General features: G+C 40.9%; 1 long non-coding RNA gene across 4 annotated transcripts; it reads left to right on the top strand.

The window, feature by feature from the left end:
- The first annotated feature begins 1,765 nt into the window (after positions 1 to 1,765).
- Positions 1,766 to 17,315, top strand: LOC116094152. 4 transcript variants are annotated; one of them, XR_004119985.1, is made up of 4 exons: positions 1,766 to 1,810; positions 7,151 to 7,238; positions 15,786 to 15,980; positions 16,649 to 17,315. It is a non-coding gene; the product is annotated as an uncharacterized LOC116094152 (long non-coding RNA). The 4 variants fall into 4 exon arrangements; XR_004119983.1 differs by lacking the exon at positions 1,766 to 1,810 and adding an exon at positions 6,684 to 6,995; XR_004119984.1 differs by lacking the exon at positions 1,766 to 1,810 and adding an exon at positions 6,713 to 6,728.
- The last annotated feature ends 7,428 nt before the right edge of the window (positions 17,316 to 24,743 follow it).

Below are 24,743 nucleotides of genomic sequence, written 5' to 3'. Positions count from 1 at the left end.
CATAGGGGCAAACATAAGCAATAATGCTCATCAACAAATAGTTGAGGGTCTTCTATATGCCAATCATTGTGTTGGCCATTCTATGTGTCACATTCTCTTACTTGAGCCCTGAGATTCGGACTGAACTGATTAGCAGTCTGAAGATAGTAATTGATAGCTCTCCAGTAAGATATAAGATGCAGACTTGAGTGAGACCCTGTGACTCCATGCAGATAACATGATCCCAGGGGGACTGTGTAATAAAATCGCCCATAGTAGTACATAGAATAACTTCGAAACAATAGTTAACAGCTTTTTTTCCGTGACTGCAACCAAAAAGTATGTGTGGCAGCTAGTAAGAGGAGTGCAGTCAGATAAAAGGCATGAAAGCATAAACATGATTTGAAATCTTTTGTTAGTAAAATGTCACGAGAGAAGGATTTTGTTGTAGATAAAGATATGAAGATTCACCATTCAACACTACAAAAATCACTTTCTAGCTTCTTTTACCTCTATTTTCATCCCAGTGTTTCTTCAAATTACTTTTGGTGCACTGAATAAATCACTCCCTTGAATCTAAGTTTTTTTTTCTGTAAAATGAGTGATTTTGGAAGAGACAGTCACACAGAATACCTTGCAATTCTATCATCATCATCATCATCATCATCATCATCATCATCATCATCATCATCATCATCATCAGCAGCAGCAGCAGCAGCAGCAGCAGCAGCAGCAGCAGCAACAGTAGCAGCAGCAGCATCTTTAATCTGTTTTTTACAGTTCAGTCTTTATCTCCTTCCTGTTATGCCCTCACCCTCAGACAGTTTCTCATCCCATTCCTCCTTCCCTGTCTTCAAGAAGATGTCTCCATATCCCCACATCCCCTCCACAGTCCTTCAGGCCTCCCAATTCCCTGGGGCCTCAAGTCTCTCAAGGGTGATTCAGTGCCTGAGAGATCTCAGGGGTCAAGTTTTGTTGAGACTTCTGGTCTTCCTGTGGTATTGCCCTCCTCCTTAGCTTCTACCAGCTCTCCCTAATTCAATTCCAGGGGTCCTTGGCTTCTGTACATGGTTGGGTGTAAGTATGTGCTTCTGTCTCAGCCATCTGTTTCTTGGGCCTCTCAGAGGGCAGCCATGCTAAGCTACTTAATAGTGTCAGATCTTAGAGCATCTCCTTGAGATGGGTCCCAATTTGGGCCAGTCACTGGACCTCCTTTCCCTCAGTCTCTTCTCCATTTTTGTCCCTGCAGTTCTTTTAGGCAGGGACAATTCTGAATAAGAGTTTTTGACTGTGGGATGGCAAACTCATCCCTCCACTCAATACCGTTTTTCTACTGGGTAGAAAAATTAGGGAGGGAGAAGAAGCCAGAGGGCAGAGGGATGGAACAAACTGGGTGGGAGAGGGAGGAGAGGGGCAGGAGAAAAGGGGAACATGATAAGGTTTTGGGGAGGGGGAACCAGGAGTGAAGCCCCTAAGGTCAGCAGAATGAATGGAAATATACAACCTTGGGATTCGGGAGGTGGGTGGGCCCACTAGAATGTACCAGAGACCTGGGAGTTGAAAGAATCTCAAAGGGAGGGACCTCTCAATCTTCCTCAAAGATTACATACAATATCTTGCTAAGATACTGGAAACAGGGCAAAGAGGTTTTATGGGTAACTCTGAAGTATCTCTTAAAGGGGAAGACAGAGCAAAGTCCGTGCTTGTCAAGGAGTAGGATCTGGACCATGTCCTCAGACAGAAAATGGTACAAGTATCTCACCATCAGATGTCATTCCTGTATCTCCACCCAGCTGATGGCAATTCCTGACCTGATTTGAACATCTGCAAGGTGAGACAGGTGAGTGTTGAGGTAGGCTGAGCCACAGGGAAAGAGAGGGGGTGGAATAGAATGTGTAGGCTGAGAAAAGCAGGGAGTGAGTACCCGTGGCCAGCCTCATGTCTGCTACACGTGGATCTGTAGGAGACCTGTTCATCTTTCCCAACATAAGCTTGCACACTCTGAAATAAGAACAAGGCCTTATTTGCTTGAAACCACCAAATCCACACATCAGGAGAGAGTCAATATACTCTTGTCAAATAAAAGAATGACTCTTCCTATTTATGCGGCTTCTCTGTGGGAATTTAATTCTTATAATCCCAGTGACACCATAAAGGACAGCCTCCGTGGCATCCTCGTACAGGAGTTGGATGCTCTTGTGAGCATGGCATGGTGCTAAGCACTCCAACAAATACTTGAACTTCAACCACAGGACTAAGTGCTGTGTCCAGTCTTTGTTCTTTCTTACTTTACTTCCTCCTTAACTCTTTCACTGCTGAAGCTGACTCTTTCTCTGCCTGATGCTGCAGTTTGTATTTCTTCCTTTACTGTGTTCCTTTCCTGTTAGGTCCTGGGTGTCTATTTACTATCTGTATACCCACACCAAGAACAACGTCTGGAGTAAAACTCTCAAGCAACCATCAGTACTTATTGGAAGAATAAATTTTACATTCTACCCAGGAAGCAGGTAAAAATTTTATCCTCACTTAGTAGTGAGCTTCCTTTTTTAGTTTAAAGATTTATTTATTTTACATGCATTGGTGTTTTCGCCTGCAAGTATTTCTGCGTGAGGGTGCCAGATTCTCTGAAACTGGAGTTACAGACAGACAGCTGTGAGTTGTCATGTGGGTGCTGGCAACTGTTTTGTTTTCAGCCTCTTTTTACACTATTGCCTTTAGTCCTCTAGGTCTCCATAGGTACCAATAGTAATGCTAACCAAAAACTTCAAGATAAAATCTGGGCTTCCACACATTTTTAATTGTAAAGCAACGTTAAATCCATTATCTTGTTCAAATAGTAGACACATGCAACAACAAGTGAAATAAGAACATCACCACTGCTTTATGTTTAAGGCACAGAAAACTGGGAATCTGAGATGGTAATGCAATCAACCAGATCAGAGGATAGGCATGGCACATGGTCAGGCAGGATCCAGAGCAGGAGCAATTAATGTGACTCATTCTTTGTTTTCTTCCTTCACGAGTTTTTCTCTCATGTTCATTCTTTTGTTCTGTCTATCTTCATTTTCATGTTATTTATGTTTCAAAAGCTATCCAGATTAATCCTGTCTCTTCCAAGACTGTCCTTCAAAGCATTACAGAATGTGTAGCACCAAGCACTGAGAAGGGGCAGCAGTGAGTGATGTTCTCGGGAATACCCATGTCCAGCCTTATGGCCTCCCCATGTGGGATGTACAGGAGACCTGTAATTAGGAACTTACAGCCCGGGGATACACCAAGACCCTTCTAGAAGTTCCAGGCAGATTTGAGCTTTATCTTAGCATCTTGAAAGTTACCTATATTATTTGTTCTTGGATGTTTACCACTCAGTTCTCACGCCCTGGAAAGTGTTTATAATACTCAATGAGCAAAACATACATGCTCTGAGCTTTGAGCTGGGTGTGGAAAACACTGAGATAAGGAATCCGTGGTTTCTGTCTCTGATAAGTTCAGTGTCCTGGTTAAGCTAGCATGGCAAACAGCAAAGATAAAGTATTTACTACAGTTGGTAGTGCTGTAGCACAAAGGAAGGTTGCTCAACTTATATTGAGGAAAGGCTATATGAAACTTAAGCCAGAGATAAGCAGGACTTTAGCAAAAGATGGGATCTCTCACCTGAAAAAAGTATATTTGGGAATTATGAAAAGTGTGGGATGCAGGTGTACCCTTCAGACACCATTGTTCAACCGTAGTGAAGCCCATAGGTGTTGGGTAATTGGAGCACAGCCAAGAGCCCATGCAGCTGATTGCTGCTGAGCACCAGGGATGATCCTGATAGGTCTGGGATGGAGCTGTCATACTTCCCATCCTGCCTGGATGCTGCCTGGTTATCTACAAGGAACCATGAGCTGCCTATGGCTTGATGAATGGCAGGCATATCCTCCCTGGGAGTAGATGATCTTAGTGTCAATCATTTCTAAATCATCTATATTGACTAACAGACAAATAAGAACTTAAGGAACTATGGGAACAGAGATTCTGTCTCTAGGGTCAAAAGAACACCAGGGTTTATATAGAAAATATTGGCAGACATAGAGAAAGGTGACATTAGCATACTGTACATAAAAGTATAGAGCCATTCCCAAATAGGAGAGAAATAAATGTCGTATTTTCAGCAAAACTGTCTACTAGCAATTTTTCTAAGTCCTCATCAAAAACCTCTTCTTTAGTCCATTTGTCTCTATAATTTTATTTTTATTTTTACTCAATGAGTTGCCTTTTTGTCATGGAAGGTTAAGAAAAGTTTTCATTTTGATCTTCTGATATTTTTGGCATTAGAATTTCATCACAGAGTTGTCCTGTTGAGAATCTTGTATTAATATCTCCACCACTTACACTAGAACTTATTTGTTGTGACTGTACCTGCTAAACTTATGATTATAAGCAGGGAAGAACATTGAGTTCATTTGAAGGAAAGAGATTAGCATTTTAGTTTCACAAAAAGTTTTAATTATCTTTTACATTGCCTTTATTTTAGAAAAAGTTTGAATTTAAAAACTGGTTTTAATTGAAATGGGCTTACATCATATTTCCTCCACCCTTTCCACCCTCCAGTCCGTACCAGCTGCCCACACTACCTCAAGCCCTTCTCATGCCCCTACTCTCAAATTAATAGCAGTTTTCATTGTTATTGTCACATAGTAAAGCCCCCCCCCCCACACACACACACAAAACCTGCTAAGTCCATTTTTGTTGTTTGTGTGTATAGACAGCAAATGAACAGGAAACCCAAACTAGATGTAATGCAGTGATTGATAAGACTGTGGGGGAACTCAGCTTCACATAATGCATCTACTTTACATATCAAGCATCTGTACCTCAGGGAACATTGAGGAAGAGAACCAAAGTATCAGGAAGCCTGCTGTGAAACAGTCTCTCCTAGAATGAGCTGCAGGATCAGAACAATGATGGTATCAACAGACAGTAACAGGAAAGGGAAAATTTCACAGGATCCCACTCCTAGACAAATAACTCCATGCAAATAATTACTAGAAGGAGAACTAGCCTCTACCAAGGATGAGCCCCCATATTGCTTGTTCAAAGCAGAGTGAAAAAGGTTAATTTTTATTTTGAGACAAAATCACAAATCATATGCAGGTTTCAGATTAGAGTTTGTTCTTCACTATATAGTATATAGCCATGCATCTTTTTTTTTCACACTAACTATTACCAAGAAATTAAAGAGGATGGAAAAATAGTATGGGAATTTCTACGAAAGATCAAATAAAGAGAAAATATCCCCATGTCTTGGGAAATATACTGAGCTGCACTAAGTAAAGTCCAAGTAAGACAATTCTCTTTGAAAAACTCAGAAGCCTCCAGAAATATGGCCAATTTCACAGTGTATACAACTTGTAAATTATTATTGTTAGCCCTTGAGTGCTGTTTGAGAACAGTATTGGCTAAACTCTCTGAAAAAAGGAGTGTGTGTTTGTGTGTTATCTGGCCAAAAAATAGTACACAATTTTCCCGGGATTCAGGCTTGGTACACCTGTCAAGGCTTTCATCATGGTGGTAAGGTGTTCAGGGTGCTGGGATTAGCAGAAAAGTGCCTTGGAGGAGAGGAGCACCCCTCCGCTTCTGAGGGATGGCAGTGATCACCTCCCTTCTTAGTCTCATGCCATTTGTTTCATCTCTTTCCTTGCCTTCACAAACCAGCAGGCCTGCTCCATACCTGCGGCTTCCCAGACAGTGCTCTCATGCTATGCATGAACACGTGGTTTATGGAATTGCTTTTATACTTCTACAACCTGAGCTGAGATCAAGAGAGCATCTGAAAACAGTGGGTACAGACTGAAGGAGAGGAGGTTACGTAGAAGGATCTGGGGTTAGGAGTGAAGTCAAAAAGAGGTTCATGTGTGCTTCATGATGGATTGAGAAACCTTCCCAAAGATGTATCCTGGAACTAAGATGTTTCCTTAACTATATGATTTATGTAAGCCAATGATCTATGAATATTTGTCCATGAAAAGGTACTTGTCTAGCAAATAAGTCTTCCTTCACAAAAGTCAGGTTTCAAAGAAAGAAATCTGCAGAAAAGGGATTAGGTATGTAACACTGCATATGGCTTAAAAGTTAGAATACCTAATTTTATGTCTCAGGCCCACTGCCTCTTGTGGAAATTTGGGTAAGTTATTTAACCTGTTTTCCCATAGTTCTATGTTCAAAATCTTAATAATCATAATTCTTTTTTTATATACGTCACTCTAAGGATTATGTGAGACATACCATGCAGAGTTATAAAAGGGTCCTCCTAATTAAGTACTGTTATCTTTATTGTAAAAATTAAATACAATTAGTTCAATCCATCTATTGATCTAGATACAAATGAATGTAGAAGAGAAGTGTAGGATTTCCCTCTGTCCTCTAACACATTAATCTCTATCCACCTCCCTCTATGTCCAGCTCAGGTACAATAAACCTGTGCTTTCTCCTATTATAAACCTCTATTATCAGTTCAGGGTATGTTATTTATTTATTAATGTTTTATTTCTCCCACATGAAAGTTTATAAATGAATAAGTCTGTGGAAAATGACAATGTATTTTTAATTGTTGGGTGGAGCTACATCTTCTTTGTGTAACAAGTGCCTCCATATGAACTGATGGTTAAAGGCCCTCTCCTCTTCGCCTGCATAGCTGTGTCTTATGAAGATATTTATTGCTGTAGATGCCTTAAGAGAATTAGATCTTCTTCATGATTCAGAATGGGGTAAAAAGAAGAATGATGAAGAGAAAGCTAGATTGCATTGCACCAAGGAAAACAGGATTCATTACTTATAACTAGAAGCTTTTGTCATAGTTATCTTTTTAACATTTTATTAGTTCTGTGTTTGTGTGTGAGGGGTAGGTAGATGCATATGAGTGCAGGAGCGGAAAGCAACCTGAAGAACCTAGTCATGTTCCCTGGAGCTGTACTTATATAGCCAGCTGTCCCATATGAGAGCTGAGAACTGAGCTCTAGTCCTCTGGAAGAACAGTGAGTACTCTTGACTGCTGAGCCATTTCTCCAGCACCATAATTTGTATTTTAAAACCACCCCCTTTAAAAACAGAGTCTCAGAAAGCCTAAGACAGCTTTGAACTTGATATATAGCCGAGGATCACCTTGAATTCTTGCTCTCCCTGTTTCCAGGTCCTGAGTGCTGCAATTGCAGGCATGTGCTGCCATGCCAGGTTTTGTGCAGTGCTGTGGAATGAATCCAGGGTTTTATGCCTGCTGGGTAAGTGCTTGATTAATTGAATTAGTCTAATCCTTCAAATCCATCTTTTCAAAAAAGTAATTTCAATTTTAATTGTGAGTTTGAGAGTTAAATAATCTACTAATAAACTATTCTTTAATAGTATAAAGAAATAGCAAAACTATGCTATAAATTTGTTTGACATATCCTCACTTGTGGTTGAGTTTTTAAAATTAAAATCATATAACCATCATAAATTTTAATCTCTTTGTAATTTCTATTAGTTATTATAAGTGTAAAACATCTTTTATTTTTTTCAAGCCCATAAAAATAGTTTTCTTATCTGAATTCACACAACCCATAGGGGCATTAATTTAATCAGATTAATGTTTTGTGTTAAGATCACAATTTTAACTGTCTTCCTCATGTCACTTTATATCATATGCTCTTCTTCTCTATTTGTTGTAGCTGTTTTAATGAAGCAGAAACTTTCCCCTACTATCTTTCCCCTCTTACACACTTAGCTACTCATATTTTTGCATCCACCTCTGCACACTTTCAGCATGTAGTCTTTAGATACAGACAGTCACACCCTGCTTTCCCCAGAAAACACCCTCTCTGTAATTACTACTTTCTGCCTTGTGGTGAAGTAGTGCAGTACTTGTTTGGACTTCTATATGGAAAGTTTTGTAGATACATCGTTGACGACAAGGGCGCTGTCCAGTATCTCCCAAATACTCTATGCATCTAGTGTGATGCTTTGCATGCAGAGTGTTTAACACATGCTTTAAAATGAGTCATGCCCCATTCTTCTGCTACCTTCATAAATATCAGCCAATAGCCTTAATTGAAAACACCAAGAAAAACAGGATGAAATGGACACTCCTAATTACATCAGATGATATCAGCTCTTCTCGGAGGTAAGGGAGTCTTGTTGGGTGGAATAGAACATATTTAAATACCTAAGCGTGCGAAGCAATAGCAATCAGCTGGAGAGCAGTAGCTCTAGAAGCTCTTGCCACTTCTAAGTTGCAGCCTTACTTGGGAACCTCTGTGCAGAGCTTTACAGACAGTGCCACAGTGTGTTTGCAGATGAACAGAATTACGACCATAGTTTTGGGAGAGATGAAACTTCACCTTGGGAAATGCATGTAACATACATTTGCACGACTTGTCTTGTAGGGAGCAGCAATGCCAATTTAAGTTTGTTTCATTCCAAAACTACCCCTTTAAACTAATATTCTCTTTTTTTCATTCAGCTATCCTCTTAAAAGTAGCTTTTTTATCCTGTGAGAATTTTATACATGCAAATAATGTATTCTTATCATATTGACCTCTTTTATCCCCTCCAGTTCCTTCTAGATAACCCCATACCCCTGTCCCAGCTTCATGTTTAATAATTTACTGAATCCAATTAATTGCCCATGTACACATAGGTTTGGGGTTATTCACAGGATCCAGGTCAACCAACCAAGCCCCGTCCCTAGTAGCCGTCAGTTGTCAATAGTTTGACAAATGGGAGTGGGATTTATGTATCCTTCCACCACCCATGGTGGAATGTGGATTGGCTTGATCGTGTATCGGTCATACGCAGGTAACTATAGCTGCTATGAGTCTGTGGGTGTAATGGCCATATTGTGTCAGAAGATACTACCTTGCAGCAGTCCTCCCCAAACTCTGACTTTTACCAGTTCCCATCCCCTCTTCTGCATGTTTCCTGAGCTTTGTTGGGGAGGGACATGGTATAGATGCCCTATTTATGGCTGAGCATTCCACAGACACTGCTCTCTACACTCTGTCCAGTTTTTAATCGTTTACTGAACTGCTGTCCACTGCAGAAAGACACTTTTCTAATAACTGAGAGTTGCACTGACTATTGGGTATACAGGTATACATTTGGAAGGCAGTTTGATGCTATTTCAATTTAGCAAAGTAACTACAATAGTAGGTTCAGTCCTTAGGCCTATGAGCTCTAAAACTAAAGGCTCTTTGTGAGACTTACAGTACAAGGCCCAAGTTTTCTCCCTTTAAACAGGGGCCTAAATCCTATCACAAAGCAATTGGTTATTCCCATATCATTCATGTCACTATTGTACCCAGGAGTGTATTTTGGTAGGCTCATCATTATTGTATCTCACATGGTTCACAGAAAGTCTTCAGTTCCTTTTTTTCTTTAAACCATCTGTTTCTCAATTGTTAACTCCAATATCTCTTGACTGAAGATGCAATCAGAGTCCGTAGCATTGATATTGCCATTGGCTTTTTAATAATCCATTCTGTAAAATCCATGTGTTCTTAAAAGCCAGCTTTTATTTACTTGAAGAAAGGTACTTCTCAAAACTGAGCCCTTTCAATCGCTGTAGTTCTTTGATTCAGAGCCAAAAATCTAAAGTATGGTCTCCCTAGTTATGTCACCTGCTATGTGTAATACAACAGCCATGGCTTCCTTGTGATTTTTCATTTGTCCATTTCTTCATCTCTCTGAAACATTGACCTTTGCCTTACATGGACTCACTCCTTTTCTGAAGTACCAAGTAGTTTTTGAAATTGCACTAATATAGATGTTACCCTTGGATCTGTCTCTGGAGTATTTGGCAGTGTAAACACTTTGTGAAACCTTGAAAATTTTTTCCTAATTTTTCCACAATGCTATATTTTCTTTTCTGATATTTATCAGCTAATCAACTTAACTTTCTTTCATATATTCCTTAAATTTATACATCCAGTTTTAATTTGAATATAACGGGAGTGTCCTCATGACTTTCTGTTGAAATTTAATCCCCTATTGTGAAATATTAAGAAAGTTGAAACTTAGTCAAGTAAAATGCTTACAGATGTAAGCACTTTAGAAAGTGATTACTAGTAGATAAATTTATTGGGGATGAAATGTCTAATTAAATCCTGGTGATTCTAGAAGAAAAAAGGGAGTGGGAATATACATACATACATACACACACACACACACACACACACACACACACACACACACACATATATATATATATATATATATATATATACCAGTGACCTGTCTCTTCCATGTGATGCCTTGAACTTCCTTGGAACTCTGCCAGAATAACAAAACTCAAAAAAAAAAAAAATAAAAAACCAAACAAACAAAAAATCATTAACAGATAGTGCTCCTAAACTGAACTCCTAGAACTGTGAGCCCAAGTGGACCTTTTCCTTAAGTGCAGGAGGTGTTTCACAGTTTAAGAAACAAAACAAAAGAAAACAGATTAATCTTTCTTCTTTATCTACCCATTAAAAATGTCATCTCTCAGAATTTGTCCTTTGCTTTAGTGACTTTATCTACTTGTAGAATTTTTAAATAATTTTTTATTAATTAATATATTTTTACACTCCATATTTTATTCCCCCTAACCCGTCCAACCTCCGACTGTTCCACATCCCATACCTCTCATCACCACCCACCTGTCTCTAAGTGGATGTCCCCACCCCCCCATACTACCTGACCTCTAAACTCCCTGGGGCCTCCAGTCTCTTTAGGGTTAGGTGCATCATCTCGGAATGAACACAGACCCGGCAGTCATCTACTGTATGTGTGTTGGGGGGGGCTCTCATATCAGCTGCTGTATGCTGCCTGTTTAGTGGTCCAGTGTTTTAGAGATCTTGGGGGTCCAGATTAATTGAGACTGCTGGTCCTCCTACAGGACCACCCTTCTCCTCAGCTTTCAGCCTTCTCTAATTCAACAACAGGGGTCAGCTGCTTCTGTCCATTGGTTGGGTGCAAATATCTGCATCTGACTCTTTCAGATGCTTGTTGGGTCTTCTGGAGTGTGGTCATGCTAGGTCTCTTTTTGTGAGCACTCCATAGTTTCAGTAATAGTGTCAGGCCTTGGGACCTCCCCTTGAGCTGGAACCCACTTTAGGCCTATCATTGGACCTTCTTTTCCTCAGGCTTCTCTCCAATGCATCCCTGTAATTCTTTCAGACAGGAACAATTATGGGTCAGAGTTGTGACTGTGGGATGGCAATTCCATCCCTCACTTGATGCCCTGTCTTTCTGCTGGGCTCTATAAGTTCCCTCTTCCTACTGTTGGCCATTTCATCTAAGGTCCCTCCCTTTGAGTCCTGAGAGTCTCTCACCTCCCAGGTCTCTAGTTCATTCTGGAGGGTCCCCCTAACTTCCTATCTCCAGAGGTTGCCTGTTTCTGTTCTTTCTGCTGTCCCTCAGGGCTTCAGTCCTTTTCCCTCACCCAATACCAGATCAGGTTCCCCTCTCCCTCTAATAACCACGCCCCCTGCCACTTTCCCTTCCAAGTCCCTCCCTCCCTCCCCACTTGTGATTGCTTTCTTCTCTCTCCCAAATGGGACTGCAGTGTCCTCACTTGGGCACTTCAGCTTGTTGACCTTTATAAGTTTTGTGGACTGTATCTTGTGTATTCTGTACATTTTTTGGCTAATATCTACTTATTAGTGGGTACATACCATGCATGTCTTTTTGGGTCTGTGTTACTTCACTCAGGATGATATTTTCTAGTTCCATCCATTCGCCTGCAAAACTCAGGATATCCTCATTCTTAATAGATGAGTAGTATTCCACTGTGTAAATGAACGGCATTTTCTGTATCCATTCTTCTGTTGTGGGACATCTAGGTTGTTTCCAGCTTCTGTTTATCACAAATAAGGCTGCTATGAAAATAATGGAACAAGTGCTCCTATGGCATGGTGGGGCATCTTTTGGGTATATTCCCAAGATTCGTATAGCTGGGTCTTCAGGTAGATCTATTTCCAATTTTCTGAGGAGCCTCCAGATTGCTTCCCAGAGTTGTTATACCAGTATGAAATTCCACCAGCAATAGAGGAGTGTTCTATTTTCTCCACATCCTTGTCAACATGTGCTGTCACCTGAGGTTTTGATCTTAGCCATTCTGATTGGTGTAAAGTGGAATCTCAGGGTCCTTTTGATTTGCATTTCTCTGAACACTAAGGATTTTTAACATTTCTTTACGTGCTCAGTCATTCAAAATTCCCCAGTTGTGAATTCTCGGTTTAGTTCTATACCCCATTTTTTGATTGAGTTGTTTGTTTTTTTGGTGATTAACTTCTTGAGTTCTTTATATATTTTGGATATTAGCCCTTTATCAGATGTAGGTTGCTGATTTGTCTTATTGACTATGTCCTTTGCCTTACAGAAGCTTTCTAGTTTCATGAGGTCCCATTTATCAATTCTTAATCTTAGAGCATGAGCTATTCGAGTTCTGTTAGGAAATTTCCCTCTGTGCCAAGGAGTTCAAGGCTCTTTCCACTTTTTCTTCTATTAGCTTCAGTGTATCTGGTATTATGTTGAGGTCCTTGATTCACTTGTACTTGAACTTTGAACAAGGTGACAAATATGGGTCTATTTTTATTCATTTACATACAGAGAAGTTGGTTAGACCAGCACCATTTATTGAAGATGCTTTCTTTTTTCCACTGTATGTTTTTGGCATATTTGTCAAAGATCAAGTGACCGTAAGTGTGTGGTTTTATTTCTGGTTCTTCAATTCTATTCTATTGATCAACATGTCTGTCTCTGTATTAATATCATGCAGTTTTTATCACTATTGCTCTGTAAAGCTTGAGGTTGGGGTGGTGATTTCCCCAGGTGTTCTTTTATTGTTAAGAATTGTTTATGCTATTCTAGATTTTTTTGCCTTTCTGGATGAATTTGAGAATTGCTCTTTTCATGTCTTTGAAGAATTGTGTTGGGATTTTGATGGGGGATTGCATTGAATCTATAGGTTGCCTTTGGTAGGATGTCCTTTTTTACTATGTTAATTCTGCTAATCCATGAGCATAGGAGATCTCTCCATTTTCTGAGATCTTCTTCAATTTTTTTCTTGAGAGACCAGAAATTATTGTCATACAGGTCTTTCACTTCTTTGGTTAGAGTTACCACAAGATATTTTATACTATTTGTGGTTATTGTGAAGGGAGTTGTTTCCCTAATTTCTTTCTCATTTTTTATCTCATAATTTGTTTATCATTTGTATAAAGGAAGGCTACTGATTTATTTAAGCTAATTTTATATCCAGTCACTTTGCTTAAGTTGTTTATCAGCTGGAGAAGTTCTTTGAAAGAATTTTTGGGGTGGCTTATGTATTCTATAATATCATGTGCAAATAGTGATGCTTTTATTTCTTCTTTACCAATTTGTATCCCCTTGATCTCTTTATGGGGAGAGTGGACCACTTTGTCTTGTTCCCGATGTCAGTGGGATTGCTTCAAATATATCTCCATTTAATTTGATATTGGCCATTGGTTTGCAGTAAATTGCTTTTATTATGTTCAGGTATGGGCCTTGAATTCCTGATCTCTCCAATACTTTTAACATGAAGGAGTATTGTATTTTGCCAAGAGGCAATATCCAGATTAACAAAATCAGAAATGAAAAGGGAGACATAACAACAGAAATGGAGGAAATTAAAAAAATCATCACATCCTACTATACAAGCCTATACTCAACAAAACTGGAAAATCTAGATGAAATGGATGGGTTTCTAGACAGATGTCATGTACCAAAGTTAAGTCAAGAGCAGGTAAATATATAAACAGGCCCATATTGCACAAGGAAATAGAAGAAGCCATTAAAAACTCCCAACCAGAAAAGAGCCCAGGGCTAGATGGATTTAGTACAGAATTCTACCAGACCTTCAAAGAAGACCTGACACCAATTTTCCTCAAACTATTCCATAAAATAGAAACAGAAGGAACACTACCTAACTTGTTCTATGAAGCTACAATTTCTCTGATATCTAAACTACACAAGGACCCAACCAAAAAAGAGAACTTCAGGCCAATCTCGCTTATGAATATGGATGCAAAAATACTCAATAAAATTCTTGCAAACCAAATCCAAGAACACATCAAAACCATCACTATGATAAGTAGGCTTCATCTTAGGGATGCAAGGCTGGTTTAATATACGAAAATTCATTAATGTAATCCTGTATATAAACAAACTCAAAAGACAAAAATCACATGATCGTCTACTTGTAGATTGTTTAAAATACCCATGTAATTACCACAAAGCCCATACAATCAGCTTTAACTAATGTCCTTCTGCATGTATTCTTATTAAGACTTGACAGACTCTTGCTACAAAATTGCTATACTCTCTTTAAAGAGCACCCAGTGTCATGATGAGTTCATTTAAATGTGGTGATAATCACCTGTCCATGGTAATATAACCCTGTGTATACTAGTTAATGTTGCTGAATTGGAACAGATAGAAACACCTGACTTGGGGCTGGAGAGATGGCTCAGCAGTTAAGAGCACTGACTGCTCTTCCGAAGGTCCTGAGTTCAAATCCCAGCAACCACGTGGTGACTCACAACCATCCTTAATGAGATCTGATGCCCTCTTCGGGTGTGTCTGAAGACAGCTACAGTGTATCCACATATAATAAATAAAAAAAAAGGAAACACCCAACTTGTTTATTCACTTTCATTGTGCCTGCTGAAAGCTGGTGATAGCTCACTAACACAACAGTGCTAATCCTTAAGAAGTTTCCCTGAAACAAAAGCCTGTAGTAATTTCTAAGGTAAAATTAATATTTGCTTCTTTCCTCATCTCTCATTATGACATCCCTTCCATGTGCTCTGTGAATCTAACACAACAGTGCTAATCCTTAAGAACTTTCACATCACTCCTGAAGCAAAAGCCTGTAGCAATTTCTAAAGTAAAATTAATACTTGAGCCGGGTGGTGGTGGCGCACGCCTTTAATCCCAGCACTTGGGAGGCAGAGGCAGGTGGATTTCTGAGTTCGAGGCCAGCCTGAACTACAGAGTGAGTTCCAGGACAGCCAGGGCTACTCAGAGAAACCCTATCTCGAAAAAAAAAAACCAAAAAAAATTAATATTTGCTTCTTTTCTCATCTCTCATTATGACATCCCCCATGGGCTCTGTGAATCTAGGTCCATGGGCTCAATAAGGCTTTAGCTCCTACACCTCCAGGATTCCTTTAGATCCATACTTTGACAAACCAGCCTCATTCATAATAGAGTTACCTATTCAGATAATTATCTCTAGAATCAGCATCTGATACTAGTAGAAAGGACACTCTGTGTTACTGGAACTCTGTCTTGCCTGATGAGACTCTGAACCCCAAAGGCTCTTAAAGCTACTAACTGAGCTTCAGTCTCAGTACTGCAGGAATCAGTCCTTCTCTTTCCTGGTAGCTAATCCTTTTCCTAACTGTGCTGTGTCCAGCAATGTACAGTGTATGAGGAATCCACAGTTGACTAAAATGTATCCTACCTTCAAAAGATTAGAAAGACTGTGACACCACCCATAGGAAGAGCCAATAAGGAGCCAACCAGAGGATCGTGATCCCATGACACCATTGTGAACCATTGCTTGCATATTCATGCTCTAAGACTTTAAGTTCCTCATGGCAATTGTGTCATATTTTGGCACTAATATCTTGCAAAATTATGGACCTAGGTAATAGAGATGTTACATATTTACTGAATTGGTAAAGGAGTGAATGCTTGAAGGTGGAATGGCTGGCCTGCAATAGACTTTGTGAACAGATATTTATAGTCTCTAACTGACAATATTCCTCTTGAACTATTCCCAGAGAGATCCTAGAGTTCCAGACTAGGGAGTATGAGAAGAGTCATCCTCATTCCAGCCTGTGAAAGTGACTGCTCTACATACACATGCTGTGTCTCACTTCTAAGAATTTCCAGGGCCTGGCATAAAAGGGCTCCTGTGTCAGGTCCATCAGTCCTCAGCCTTACCAGTTTCAGGCCCCTCTTCTTCTGCTGAACAAGTGAGTGCTTAGCAAGGAAGGTTGGGGAGGGAGCGAGCCAGAACTTTGTGGAAGGAGGGCAGAAGGAGGTGGTAAGACCCCAGGGGCAGGGAGGCCAAGGTGAAGGGTTTTTCAGTCTCATCTTGACTTAGGCTGTAATTACCTTTGGGTATAGTGGTCTGAACCTCTCTTGGCCTGGTCGACACCTGGTGAAACAAGCATTGGGGCTGTGACTGTCTCAATTTGGCACAGAAAAACAACTGGGAAAACTGGCAATGGGAGAGTATAATAAACCAGGAGGAGTCAGGAGAGTTGTTGGGTTATTGGTGTTAGGGTCTTTAATATCATATCCTATAATCTTCTTCTAGAAAATGCTCTCAGAGAGGACGGGGTCTTACAGGTGTGTAAGAACGATAAGTCCATCATGTTGAGATTCCTGTGTGTCAAGGAGCTGTGTCTCAGTGTCTAGGGAATCCTAGGATTATGTCAGAAGGTGGTTAGAATCACTTACTGGTGGAAAATATACTATCAGAGATCTTATACTGCATTCAATTTCACTTCACATCAGGTCCCCAATAATTATAGGTCTTGTTCAGGAAGCAGCTTGTCTTGGAATCAGTGTCTAACAGAATTGAGGATGGATACATCTGCTTGACACTTGTGCTGATGACTTTTATATTTCTCTTTAGGTTTCCAGACTTCCTCCCAAGAATGTCCTGCCAGCAGAGTCAGCAACAGTGCCAGCCCCCTCCCAAATGCACACCCAAGTGCCCTCCCAAGTGCCAGACTCCCAAATGCCCCCCAAAGTGTCCCCCTAAGTGTCCTCCCAAGTGCCCCCCTGTGTCTTCCTGCTGTAGCCTGGGTTCTGGGGGCTGCTGCGGCTCCAGCTCTGGTGGCTGCTGTGGTTCCAGCTCTGGAGGCTGCTGCAGCTCTGGGAGTGGAGGTTGCTGTCTGAGCCACCACAAACCCCACAGATCTTTCCGTCGCCATCGTCACAGTTCTGGATGCTGTAGCAGTAGTGGCAGCAGTGGTTGCTGTGGCAGTAGTGGCAGCAGTGGTTGCTGTGGCAGCAGTGGTGGCAGCAGTGGTTGCTGTGGCAGCAGTGGTGGCAGCAGTGGTTGCTGTGGTGGTAACCAGCAGTCTGGGGACTGCTGTTGAACTGATTGATGAAGACTTCAGACAAACAGTAAAGGAGGCAACCATCTTCACGGGACCTGCTCCTGCCTGCTATTTCTCCCTCTCTTCCTGTCTTCTGTGTTCTGGACTTCAAGATGATGAATTTTTCAGTGAAGTTCAAATTTTACTCCTTAGTCAGAACCCCTTCTGTGATTCCAAATAAAATCTTTCCTAACAATCTTTATTGGTTTCCTGCTTATTTTTCCCAGCTTCTCTCCAGGTCATTGTTGATAACTGGGGCTCAATGGTACCCTTTTAGGGACATAAGCCTGGTTCAGAAATGTGGGTGAGGTCACTATGCAAAGTGTGTTTGATGAGCAAACCCATTTCCAAACAGTATATCCTGGCAAATGTATTTGGTGTTGGTGTATAAATAATAATGAAAGAATATACACAAAAGAAATATATGGATGAAAATTTCTTCTAGAACAGCAGATTTGGTATGGAGAAACAGGAGAGGGATGGGAATAGGCATGTAAGGAGAGACAGGTTATTGTCATTTCAGTTGGCTCCTGTAAGTAGAGACAGGTTATTGTCATTTCAGTTGGCTCCTGTAAGTAGAGACAGGTTATTGTCATTTCAGTTGGCTCCTGTAAGTAGAGACAGGTTATTGTCATTTCAGTTGGCTCCTATTTTTTTTTTTAATATGATTAAGTTTTTCAGATAAATGAGAAACAATGAAAGAATTAACAAACTAGAAAATTTAGGAGACTGAATTAGTTACTATCTGACAAAAGTCAGTTATGGAGGGAAGGGTATATTTAACTGGTAGTTCGGGGCTATAGTCCACCATGTTGGGGAAGAGAGACTGAGGTCGCTGTTCACAAAGCAGAGAGAGAGGCGGGGGAGGGTGTTAGTTCGCTCCTATTTCTGGCTGAGGTCTCCAGCCTATGTGATGATGTCACCCTTATTCAGAGTAGGTTATCCCTCTTCTGTTAGACACTCATAAATACATCCAGGGCTGTGCTTCCATGATGTTTCTAAATCCAATCAAGTTAACAATAAGAATTAACCATCATAGGCTGTACTATACACAGAATAGTGATTGAAAGCGATCCAAGACTTGTTTTCTTCAACTCTGTGTACCCAAGATCCTGGTTGTTGTCCTCAAAGAGTTTTCTCTGTATAAGCATTTAGTACTTCCAAATTATTTTCAGTATTTCTTTACAGACATAGTTTTAAAACCCTATTAACTTTCTAAATCAGAAATGATGCACTGATTTAAATTCTCCAAGTTCACACGGAAAGAGCAAAGGATGCTGTTTGTGTCTGCCTCCTCGTACCTTCTCATCCTCTTCTCTCCCAGGTACTGCTTTTCTGTGTGGCAGGGAGCGTGCACAGACAGCCTTGCCCCCAGTAGAGCACAGACCTGGAAGTCTGGTGACCTTAAGGGACAAAAGGTGTTCAGCCACACTTCTGGCCCCTGACTCCTGTTGCAGCTACAGCCTCCCACAGCCCCCCAGCACACCCTCCCCTGCCGAGAGGTGCATGACCATCTGTCACATAGGCAATATCCCAAGTCCCTGGTATTCTGTCTGGACTCCACCCCCACAGTTACCTGGCAACAGCTAGGATGGCCTAACCCACTATAAAAGGAGCTGCTTGCCCCCTTCTTGCTCTCTTGCTCTCTTACCTCTTATTCTCTTGTTCTTACTCTCACTCTCCTGCTCTCCATCCCCTTCCCCCTTCTCTCCACTGGGCCATGGCCAGCCTCTACTTTCCTACACTTCTCTCTCTCTCTCTCTCTCTCTCTCTCTCTCTCTCTCTCTCTCTCTCTCTCTCTCTCTCTCTCTCTCTCTCTCTCTCTCTCTTTCTGCCTTTCTACAATAAATGTCTTAAAAACCATGGACCATCTCTGCTCATCTGCTGTGCTGGAGCAATGGAAGCGGTCTTGGTCTTCCCCCAACAAGCTGGCGAGTTTACCCTCCCGCCAGGTGGCCTTCCTGTGCTCCAGCCAAGGCTGCCAGTCAAAAGAAGCAGCAGCAACGCTAGCCACCTGAGCTAGCTAGACTCTCTCCTCCCCGCGGTAACTTGTCAGAACTCTCTTTCTACCCTTTTTCCTTCAGCCCCCAGGTCAGAGTCCCCACCCGTTCTCAGTTCTTCTGCTACATACAGCCATGTCTGGGATGTTCGAGAGTGAGAACCTATCCTCCCTGGCCTCCATGCAGGCCGGGAGACCCTAGAATTGGCTCTTCTAAGGTACCCAGAGGTGTCTGTGGTACCATGTTGAAGTCCCATTCTGGCAGTTCCGTGGAGACCCCAGACTGTGCCTTTTCCCACCCCTGGAGTGGGAACCCTCAGCTTCACACAATCTAATGCCTGCCCGGTGGCAGCCTGGGGTCCCTGCAGTCAAACTCCCTGCGTCCCCTTCGCCCAGCTGCCCTAGCCCCTAGAGGATGTGGTACCCCATTTTTTGTCTCACACTTTCCACTATTCAACAGCAGTGAGGAGAGGCCCTTGCTCCTGTGAAGGCTTGATGCGCCAGTGTAAGGGAATGCCAGGCCAAGGAGGCAGGAGTGGGTGGGTGGGTGGGGGAACACCCTTGTAGAAGCAGGAGGAGGTGGGATGGACTAGAGGGTCTTCAGTGGGGAGGGAACTGGAAATGGTATAACATTTGAAGTGTAAATGCAGAAAATATCCAATAAAATTAAAAAAATAAAAAACAAACATAAAAATATAGATATACAAGTCATGGATTTACTGATATCAACTCACAAAGAAATTCATTTTAATAATTCTTTGATATATATATATATTTCCATTTATTAAAATGAATGCAATTTTGCAAGCTAAAAAACAAACCCAGCAGTGAAGGGCATCGATGGTGAAGAAGCTCTCCTCCGCGTTGCTTCATTGACCCTTGAATCCAGAGCAGCTCCCTTCCCGCACTCAACTACTTCACTTTGCTTTCAGAACTTCCTTTTCCTGGGAAAATAAACATTCTCTCACTTACAAGTCTTTCTCTTGTCCATTTCTCTCCACTCTACCATGAACCTCTAGGGAGGAGTGAGATTGTTTTCTTGCCCACTGCTGTATCTCCTGCACCTAAAGTGTGCTTATTTTATATTCCAAACTTCTTCCAAGTCTATGTGAGAGTCTGCATTCGGTTCCTGAACTTCTGTTGGTTATGTATAAGATTCTTAGGAGACTTCATCAGGGGTTCTATTTTATTCATAAGTTCAAGTTTACAAAATGAAATACAGCACTGCCCTCCATTTCACAGATCTCCATTTGTTTATTGCCTGCCAGGTTAGACACATTATTACCTGTCCAGTGGAGAAGTTCTTCCTCTTGCATCATATTGCTTCCACCTCTATGCCCAGTTACACATGTTTTCTTGAGTGTTTTATTTTGTCACTGTAACATCTTCATCAGTGATGTGTATGAATTGGAGAGTTAGATATTATTTAGCAAAACTTTGATCGTATGACTTGAAGTAAGTTTTTAACTCAACTGTATTTTAATATAGAACTTGAAAAAGAGAGAGAAAACTAATGTTCTGGGCTGTTGGGAAAACTGAATCAATATGTGTGAATGATTTTAGCATCATATATATATATGGCAGCTTTCTATGCTGACTCCACAATTTTCTACCAATCACTGGTTTCTAATAATTCAGTTCCCTTCTCACCATAACTCCCTGAGTTAACATAGACGCCATAGGCTAAGAGTTAGATCTGCAAGCATTCTATACAGCGGTTCCTGTGTACTCATGCCTCCTAGTGTACTCATTCTTCTGCCTGGATAACAACAAACTTCCTCCTGGGTCCAGTGAGTCATTAGAACAATTCAGAAAACTCAGGAAAGGGCTCATCTCGATGATGTGTTTGTCATTAAACTTACAAATGCATAGTAGTCTAATCGGAGAGATGCTGTGTTAGTCAGCTTTGTGCGATCATGACAAAATACTTGACCTGTAATGAGGAGGAAAGATGTATTTTGGCTAAACTTTTGGCAGTTTCAATACATTCTGACTTTGGCTTGTGTTGAGTCAGTGTACAATGAGGATTTTTATGACAGAAGAAACCTTCATTTTATGGTCAGCATAAACAGTGAGAGCAAGATACAAGGTTTGGGCCCAATATTTCTTTCAAGAACATGCCTCCAGGAATTTTAATCCATCCGTTTAGCTCCTCACCCTAAAGGTCTCACCACTTCTCATAGCTTCTCAGGTAGGGACCAAGTCTTTAACAATTGCTCCTTTGTGGGGGATACTTATACAGACTGTAAAAAAAAAATGCATAAAGCCATGTATAGAGAGAAAGCATACAGAAATAATTTAAGTCCTTTCCTTGAAACCTTCTCAATTCCCACAAGATTAGTATATTTATGAGCCGAGAAGCTGACTGAATGATGTCTCTGTAGGTCAACCTACAATCTTGGTGAGGCTGAAACTTTCAACTTTCTAATAGTGTTCCAGATCCCATTACTGAAGGTATCTATAATGCTCATCATCTTATTAATATGTACTCAGACATAGTCTAAACGTTAAACTCTAAAAGGGTCTTGTTGTGAATAAACAAAGGGTACTCTAGACCCCAAGGAAAACCCAGTGATTTTGGAGTGTTGTGCCAAGGACCAGGGACAAACTGGAGTGAATTTATTTCATGGAGTATGGTTCTTTTGCCAACACCATCAATGTCAAACTATATGTATTATTATTGAGAACAACATCGCTATAGCCATAATCACTTCCTTCAATGGCCTTCATTCCTTGAACAAACCACCCTTAACCTCATCAGTCCTTATTGTCTCTTTCCATTCTAAACATGTGAAATCTTTGCAATAAGTTCCTCTGTGCTGACACTCAGTTGCATTCTACATTACATTGCAATGAAGTTTTTGTTTCTATAATTGTTATATACCCGGCTTCCTGTGCACTGGACAGACAGCTGCCCAATCCTACTTGCCCTTGGGGCTAGAGGTGAGGTAGTGTGGAATCAGTGGCACAGACTCTGGGAGCAGGTGCAAATGCCACAGGAAGGTCGTCTGAACACTGCTGCAAGCTCCTTTAATACCCTCCACACATATTCCATTGGTCCCAAGAAAGCATCTCCTCCAAACAGCAGTTCCTGGTTGGCTGGCATCACCTGTGTCAACAATCCTTGGTCTGTGGTTATGAAGCCCTTGGTGTTTATACATAGGTGGCCATTACTATTCCTTTTACAATACATGATCCTCATAATTCTTTATAGTTATTTTCTTCATTATTTACCATTTCCTTAAACTCATTCATTCATTAATAGATAAAATAATTTTTGTTTTTCTTTCATTTTAAAATCAGTTTCTCCAGAAACACAGCTAATGTCTAAGAAGTTGACTGAAGGGGGCTCACTCTTTGAATCATTTTCATTGAATGCTATAAAGATTTTAATTAATTAATTAATTTCTTGTTGTTTTGCTTTGATCCCTTTATTTCTTCCCTGAGCCAGAGCTCATTGAGTAGAATGCTCTTAAGTTTCCTTGAGTGTGTAGGTTTTCTGTTGTTGAAGTTCAGCTTTAATCCATAGTGGTCTGATAAGATAGACCAGGTTATTTCACGTTTCTTGTATTTGTTGAGGTTTGCTTTGTGACTTTTTGTTCACTTTTGGAGAAGGTTTAACTGGGTGCTGAGGAGAAGGTATATTTTTTGTGTTTGGATGAAATGTTCTGTAAATATCTTTTAGGTCCATTTGATTCATAATCTCTGTTAGCTTCATTAATTCTCTGTTTAGTTTTTCTATGAATGACCTGTCAGTTGGTAAGAGTGGGGTGTTGAAGTCTCCTACTATTAATGTGTGGGGTTTGATGTGTTATTTAAGCTTTAGTAATGTTACTTTTACAAATGTGTTTGCCCTTTTGTTTGGGGTGTAGATAATCAGAATTGATATATCATCTTAGTAAGCTTTTCCTTTAATGAGTATCAAGTGTCCTTTCGCATCTTCTTCCATTAGAATGGCTACTCCCATTTGCTTCTTGTGTCCATTTGCTTGGAAAACTTTTTCCCAGCCCTTTATTCTGAGGTAATGTCTATTTTTGTTGCTGAGGTATGTTTCTTGTATCCTGATCATAGTCCCCCTCCTTCCTCACTTTCCGGTCTCACCCTTACAAACACTCGATTGCCTCCACCTCTTCTCCTGAGAGAAGGGGAGGCCTCCTTGGGTACCAGCCCACCCCAGGTCATCTAGTCCCAGTAGTTCTAGGCACATTCTTTCCCACTGAACTCCAATCAGTCCATCCAAGTAGCACAAAGTGAATACAATGAAAGGGAACAGGGACTATGACAGCCCCATTCCATTCATTAGGGAAACCACATGAATACCAGGCTGCACATTTGCTACAGATGTGGGTCTAGGTTCAGCTCCTGCATGCTCCCTGGTTGTTGGCCCAGGATCTATGAGCAAACATGGTCCCAGGTGGGTTGGCTTTGTGGGTCTTTTTGTGGTATCCTTGACCCCTCTGACTTGCTCACTTTTGTTCCCTGTTTTTCCACAAGACTCCCTGGGCTCTGATTGGTGTTTGGCTGTGGGTCTCTGCATCTGGATGCTGGCTGTGTTCTCCTGCTGGATGAAGCCTCTCAGGAGACAGTGATGCTAGGTTCCTGACTGCAAGCATAGCAGAGTATCATTAGTAGTGTCAGAGGTTGGTTCTCTCACATGAGATGGGTCCAAGTTGGGGTAGTCATTGGTTGGCTGTTCCCTCAGTCTCTGCTCCATTTTTATCCCTACAAATCTTGTAAGCAAGGAAAATTTCTTGTTAAAATTTTTATGGGTGGATTGATGCCTGGCTATAGGAGGTGGCCATTTCAGTCTCTATATTCCCCTCTGGTAGGAATCTAAGAGCAAAATGGCAGCCTACAGTTTGGGAAAGGATCTTCTCTAACCATCCATCTGACAGAGGGCTAATATCCAAAATTAATGAAGGCCTCAAGAAATTAGACACCAAAAATCTAAATAATCCAATTTAAAATTGGGGTACAGAGCTAAATAGAGAATTTTCAATGGAGGAAACATGGGTAGTCGAGAAACACTTAATGAAATATTGAAAGTCTTTAGTCACCAGTGTAATGTAAATCAAGACGACGCTCAGATCCCATCATTCCTATCCATCAGAATGACTAAGATAAAACACTCAAGTGACAGCACATGTTGGTGAGGCTGTGGAACAAGGGGAACACTCCCCCACTGCTGGTAGGAATGTGAACTTGTACAACAACTTTGAAATTCAATTAGGTAGTTTCTCAGAAAATTGGGAATAGTTCTACCTCAAAACCCAGTTGTACCACTCCTTTGCATATATCCAAAAGATGTCCCAACTCTTGCTCAACTGTATTCATAGCATCTTTATTCAGAATATCCAGAAACTGAAAACAACCTGAATGTCCTTCAACTGAAGAATAGATAAAGAAAATGTGGTACATTTACATAATGGAATACTATTTAGCTATGAAAAATAAAGACATCATAAATTTTGCAGTTAAATGGATGGAATTTGAGAATATCATTTTGAGTGAGGTAACCCAGACCCAGAAAGACACCTGTGGTATGCCTAGGCTGGCCTCAATTCACCATCCTTTCCCTCTAAGTGTTGAGATTACAGAAGTACTGGGATAGAAGACACCACCATTAG

Source organism: Mastomys coucha, unplaced genomic scaffold (assembly GCF_008632895.1).
Source record: "Mastomys coucha isolate ucsf_1 unplaced genomic scaffold, UCSF_Mcou_1 pScaffold16, whole genome shotgun sequence".
NCBI lineage: Eukaryota > Metazoa > Chordata > Mammalia > Rodentia > Muridae > Mastomys > Mastomys coucha.
This window is presented reverse-complemented; position numbering and strand designations above follow the sequence as displayed.